Source organism: Lactuca sativa, chromosome 8, assembly GCF_002870075.4.
Source record: "Lactuca sativa cultivar Salinas chromosome 8, Lsat_Salinas_v11, whole genome shotgun sequence".
Classification (NCBI taxonomy): domain Eukaryota; kingdom Viridiplantae; phylum Streptophyta; class Magnoliopsida; order Asterales; family Asteraceae; genus Lactuca; species Lactuca sativa.
Window position 1 is genome coordinate 234,253,994 of NC_056630.2, and position 7,429 is coordinate 234,261,422.

The following is a 7,429-nucleotide window of genomic DNA, read 5'->3' on the forward strand; positions in this document are numbered from 1 at the left end:
ACCCTATTTTTGCCACACTAGATAAGAAGCCCCTTGGTTGGTGAAATTGGTGCTAGATAGACTAGAGTGTTCTTGGAGAGCCATAACCGATTTGTGTACACCATACACTCTCAAAAGTCATCTTTTGTCCAAAGGTGTGTTGTGATTCCATTTGATTCATGCACTTTATTGGTGCTAAGTTCTTAATGGCCAAAACTACAAGCTACAGCAAAAAGTTAATTCTATAACTCATTTCAATGATGTTTATGTAAATTGTAAGCTAGTTGTAGGCTTAAAGCTTTGGAAACATTATTGCATGTATAATTAGAGAAAACATAGATCCAAAGATTTTAGGGTTGCATGTACACCATAGGAGTGTTAGAATGCTCAAAACCCTTCAAAAACATCATAAACGCGTGATTTACAAGCTTCATGCTTGCTAGATTATGTTTAACCATTGGTTAATTACATGCTTCTTAGTTGTGTGTTAATTATCGAGCAAATAGTTGTTTAAAAAGGTTATTATCTCATACAAATCGTGATCAACATGCTAATTTATATATGTAACATATAAGACTTGGTGGACATGGGTTTTTTTCTTAAAATTTTTGAAGTCATAGTAGGTATGAATATCCACGCATGTCTAACTTTTGGATACTTACATACTTCTTTTTTACAACCTACACTAATATTTGTATAAATAATGAGTGAGACGTTTATGGCTACAAAAGTTGAGATTTACTTGAGCTAAACTCAAACAACATATTTTGTGTTTTTCTTAACTTACAAAATTGGTAAAAAAGGATAAAGTTTGATATTTTACTAAAAATAATATTATTAGCAAAATAGTTGTAAACTTGTTGTCATAATTTTTGGAAGGTTTATAACCCAAGATAATATACAATATTTGAAACATATGTTATAACTCTACATAATCATTAAAGGTTATTTTTATAAAATGTGGTAAACAGCTTAACCAAAATCATATACAAAACAGCTTTGCGATGGAAAATCTTGTGTTTCATGAACTTTCTGTCATAAGACTCATATTTCATAAGTAATATGTTGCGTGTCATGAAATCTGGAAATCGCATCTCATAAAATAGCATATTACTAAATCTGGAAAATGTGTGTCATAAAATATCAATCATGAATTTTACACTAGTGAGACACTATCTTCAACGTACCTACCTAGCATACACTCTAAGTCTCATAGTTATAACTAGAGTCTCCTAGAGGGAGAGCAAGATAATCTTGTATAGATCTATACGGGGATTGACACCCATCACCTGAGTTGTTCGCTACAGCTAGACGGGGCCTGACTAGGGTGACAAATATCTTACCGAAACCAACGCCTGAAGAACGTCATGACAGGCATAAAAGTCACATCAAGCATGGTTATAATGACTCACATAGAGATTAATAATACCGATTTAATATAGGGAAACTTACACTTCACTAGTTATATATAATGTAAAACTACACACCATTTTCATTACACAATTAACACTAATCCGGTCTTAGGGTTTAAGACTACAAATGCATACAATTAGAAAATATGGGATTTTCTGGTAACATACATTCACATGATCCAAAGAGAAGTGCACACAAATATTCATGATCTACGGAAACAAACAAACCATTCATTTTTATGGAAAATATTCGATTTTCGGGAAGTATACGACATTTTTGCCAAACAAACAGAATCAAACTATTTTCATACAAACATACTTATGAACTCACCAACATTCTATGTTGACGCTTATCAAAACGAATTGTATTCTCAGGTACTCAGTGAGCAGGTATTTGGGCCATGGATCTTAGATATCTGCTACATTTTGGATTTAACTACTGTTAAGTCACTGTTGTGTCATTTGTGAACAAATACAATATGTAAACAATGTAGGTTTGTTATTGCAACGTATGCAATTTGGTTGCTATGTTTCATTCATATTCAAGTGTTATGATACTACACAATGACATCATCCACCCCCGGACGTTTCCGTCGTCCTAGTTCAGGGGTGTGACAGATTGGTATCAGAGCATTGTTTATAGTGAACTAGTATATCTAACCATACAATATATTCAACTATAAATACAATGGGACTAAAACACTCTAACTAAAAGTATGCTTTAAAATATAACTATTTTATAAAAGTATACCTGCATATGAGTACATTAACAATAGAGTACTAGTATAGAAACACACAAGAAGTCTTTAGAGGAGTTAGATAACGCGACTAAACTTAGATAGTTATGTAGTCATATCTAGGGTAAATATAGCTTGATCAACTATATTTATTCGAGATGTGACCAACATGTGTTTAGGAGTGGTCAAGTTGGACAACAAATCTAAAACGTACAAACTTTTATACCATAAGGGTCTAAGAACAAAACTAAAAGATATAAAACACTACAGGGGTATTTTGACTTTCTATCTATTTTCTTGCACTTATATATTCTTATGCAGACAATATGGCAGACCTCCACCACCCAGGTGATCCTTCCCCCCCCCCCCCAAACCAGGGGAACAGGGGATGGCTTGAAGAGGATCCATAGGAGGATCCAGAAGAGATTGAGGAGGAGCATATCGACGAAGGTGTCGATGAGGAGGACGAAGAAAAGGAGGATGACTAGGACATAAAGTCCAAAGTCATCAACCCACCCTACATGGCTAGGGCACCGGTGCACCGATGGGGCTACAATTTTTTCTACGCCCCCTGGACTTATGATCTAGAGAGATGGAGCAGGAACCAGCAGTAGCACCCACTGTTCGGGATGGAGCGAGGGCTCTATGGTCTTCATCATGGAGGACCCGCCGACCGAGCCCTTCCTGTTTTGGTCCGACGGATATCAGATATTGGTGATTTGGTTGAGACGACATCGAACCTAGTCGTAGAGATGAGAGCTGCGGTGGAGCTCACAACAGTATGCACTCAGGACCTTGAGCGGGACCACTATCCAAGAGAGCAGCTCATCGAGGATATTACCACAACACGATCAGAGATAAGGGAGTACCAGGAGTGACATGCTACTCTGGAGGAGAGGGTGCAGACTGCCGAGCACTGACTAGCCGAGCTTCAGGGCACTTCCACCTCATCACAGGCACGACCAGGGACAACTTGTCGTTAGTAGGCCTTATCCTACCCACCGATCACTATAGATTTGGTTATGGGTATGTGTTGGTGCTACCCCCATTTCTTTCTCTATGTATGTAGGATCGACCATACGTTTAAGTGAGTACACTACTCGCAGGGTTGTTATGCTGTCAGATTGTATCGTCTATGTACTATAGACATTTTCAAAGCTCAATTTTCACGTATTATGTACTAAAATTTTATCATTAGTGAATAAAATATGTGTTTTATTCATGATGTTGTTATTTGCTATGTTCTGTCTTTTCATTTTTATTTAATATAATACAGTTTCAATTATAAGTACAATAAAATCACCATAACCTTTAGAAATAAAGGGGTTTCCATTACTGTAAGCATTTGGGCTATAATCATGTTAAAAACTCATCGTCATTCCTTCTTTATATCAAGAAATGCCCCGAAGGTACTCCAATCGCAAAAAACAACACAACAACACCATCACCACTGCCACCTCCACCAGAAATGGATTCAGCCGCATTCTAGGTGGCAGTTTCAGCCATAGTTACTGTTGCATTGGCACATATCAACAACAATGGCACAAGCGGAGGTGGAAATGGAAATGGGACGGGGAGTTCCAATCACGGAGATAATATAGGACATCAGAGAACATGCACATATAACGATTTCACTAACAGAAAGCCAATGCCATTTACCGGGAATGGAGGTGTGATAGCTGTCACCCGATGGTTTGAAAAGATCGAATCTTTCTTTGAAATATGTCGCTGTCCGGAAGAAAGCAAAGTGAAGTTCGTAGCTTCTACCTTTTCCGACAGGGCCCTCTCATGGTGGAACGGCCATGTCAAGGATCTAACTCTACTAGTAGCCAACTCCATGGCGTGGGAGGACCTCAAAACCCTGATGCTTGATTAGTACTGACATAGGAGCAAAGTACAGAAACTTGAACAAGAGCTATGGAATCTTACTTTAAAGGATTCCAACATTGAAGCTTACATTGTCTAGTTCAGCGATCTGACACTCTTGTGCCTGGGATTGATCACCTCTGAAAGTAATAAGGTTGAACACTTCATGTGGGGGCTAACTCCCCAGATTTAGGGGAATGTGATTGCTGCAACCTAGTAACGTTCCACGGTGCCAAACACCTAGCGCAAAAGTTATACGACCATTGAGAACAAAAAGGGCACGAAGACTTCTGTCACTGAACCAAAGAAGGGGGATGATAACAAGAAAAATTGGGGAAAGATGAGGAAAGGGAAACAAACTCAAGAGTTTGCAAAGAAGCAACAAATCGTAGCAGTGCACACTGCTACCATTCCTGCTACACCACCACCAGCTATACCAGCACCTACAAAGCCATATGCAGGCTCTCTCCTAAAATGTTATACATGTAATTTCCACCATAACACGCATGTCGAGATATGTAGTGCACCAACTATAACCAGAGAGGACACACCGTCCGGTATTACAGAGCACCGCCACAACAAAACAACCAACCGGACAACGTTGGGGCAAGTAATCATGATATGGGTGCAGAGAGACCATCCACATCAAAAGAAACTATTTCAAGGCCAACAATCGTAATCCAGTGGGAACAATCAGACTCCTAGCGATGGGACATGAGGAGGTTGTAAGGGATCCGGCGGTAGTCACTGGTACGTTCCTCCTCAACAACATTAATGCATGCATCTTATTTGATAACGGGGCGGAACGAAGTTTCGTGAGTCATAAATTTAAAAACTTACTAAATCAAAGTACCTAAAGTTAAACGAAACCTTCACGATAGAAATGGCTAATGGGAAAACTGAAACAACCAACGACATATTTCTAGGGTGCACATTAACTTTAAATAATCACTCATTTCAAATCAACTTGATGTCGGTTACTATTAGAAGCTTTGATGTCATTATCGGTATGGATTGGTTAAGCCCCCACCACGTCGATATTATGTGTTATGAGAAGGCCAATCGCCTTCACCTACCCAATGATCAAACTCTGATTATCTACGGTGATAAACCGAACGTAAACCTCTGTCTCATCTCGTGCATCAAGGAACAAAAGTGCTTGCACAAAAAGAACCAAGCCTTCCTAGCACACGTGGTGGATAAAAAGAAGAAAGAAAAGAGCATCAAAGACATCCGGGAGGTGTGCGATTCTCCAGACGTGTTTCCTGAAAACCTCCCATGAATACCCCCTGAACGACAGGTCGAATTTCAAATTGACCTGATACTCGGAGCCATGCCAATTGCCAAATCACATTATAGATTAGCTATTACAGAAACGCAACAGCTCTCCAGCCAATTGAGGGAGTTACTAGACAAAGGGTTCACAAGACCGAGATTCTTTCCTTGGGGAGCTCTGGTTTTGTTTGTTAAAAAGAAAGATGGTTCTTTTCACATGTTTATCGATTACCGTGAACTCAACAAGCTCACCGTCACGAATCGATACCCTCTTCCTCGGATCGATGATCTATTTGACTAGTTACAAGGAGCCAGTTACTTCTTGAAGATAGATCTAAGGTCCAAATACCACCAACAACGAGTCCGAGAAGAAGACATCCCCAAAACCGCATTCCGAACCTGCTATGGCCACTATAAATTTGTGGTATTACCCTTCGGTCTAACGAATGCACCCATTGCATTTATGGACCTGATGAACTGATTCTGCCAACCGTATCTTGACAACTTTGTGATTGTGTTCACTGATGATATACTCATTTATTCACGAAGTAAAGAAGAACACAACCAACATTTGGGGCAGGTTTTGGAGAATCTAAGGGCAGAGAAGCTATACGTGAAATTCTCCAAGTGCGAGTTCTGGATCCATAGATTGGATTCTCTGGGACGTGTGGTCAGTGAAGAGGGAATACTTGTGGACACATCCAAGATCAAATAAATTGAGGGCTGGGCGATGCCGATCCCCAACGGAGATCAATCAATTCTTAGGCTTTCCGGTTATTATAGGAGGGTATTCAAAATTTCTCCAAGATTGCCAAGCCACTCACCGCTCTAACACAGAAGGGTGTACCCTTCACCTGGGAGACAAAATAAGAGATAGCCTTTCAAACCCTTAAACAAGCCCTCTGCAGTGCTATGGTGTTGTCTCTTCCAGAGGGAACGAAAGATTTTGTGGTATGTTGCAACGCTTCTAATCAAGGGTTACGTTGTGTACTTATGAAACACTGGAAAGTTATAGCCTATGCGTCCAGCCAATTGAAGACCCATGAGGCGAACTATACCACTCACGATCTTGAGCTGTGAGTTGTGGTCTTCGCTCTAAAGATTTGGAGGTAGTACCTCTGCGGGACGAAGTACACCATTTCCACAGAGCATAAAAGCCTCCAACATATCCTGAACCACAAAGAACTAAACATAAGGCAGTGGCCATGGGTTGAGCTGCTAAATGACTATGAATTTGAGATCCGGTATCATCCAGGCAAGGCCAATGTGGTGGCCGAGGCCCTAAGCAGAAAAGAATACCCGGGTTGTTGAGTGAGAACACTAACAATGACCATCCATTCCCACTTGTCTTCACAAACCAAGGAGGCTCAGCTGGAAACCTTGAAACCAGAAAACGTCAAAAATGAAGCCATGCGTGGAATAGATAAGAACCTCACAATCAAGGAAGAAGGAGCCTACTACCTCATGGATCGGATTTGGACCCTTAATTTCGGAGGTTTCAAAGACATGGTTATGAATGAAGCCCAGAAGACAAGATACTTCATCCATTCAGTTTCCGAGAAACAACTATGATGATCGTGCAGATTAGGGAATGACTAAAGGCGTCCGGGGTCCGATAAAAGGACAACGCGGATAAAAGGCGAAAGCCTATGGAATTTCAGGTGGGTGATTCCGTGCTACTTAAGGTCTCTCCATGTAAAGGGATGACACGCTTTAGGAAGCGGGTGAATTTAAATCCTAGGTACATCGGGCCCTTTGAAATCCTTGCTAGGATTGGTCCGATAGCTTATAAACTCTAGCTACCACCTGAACTCGACAATATACACCCTGTCTTTCACGTGTCAAACCTAAAGAAATCTCTATCTGATGAAGCTCTTGTTGTTCCGCTTGATGAGATTGAGGTGAATGAAAACCTTCATTTCATTAAATAATCCATGGAGATAATGGACATGGAAGGGAAACGAATGAACCAAAGCCACATTCCTATTGTGAAAGTTCGATGGAGCGCCAAAACAGGATCGAAGTTCACCTGGGAGCGCGAAGACCAGATGATGCAAAAGTACCCACATCTTTTCCCTAGTTCTTGAAAGCTACTTTAGAACTAACTTCAGGACGAAATTCCTGCTAACAGGGGGATGATGTCACAACAAGCAAATTTAG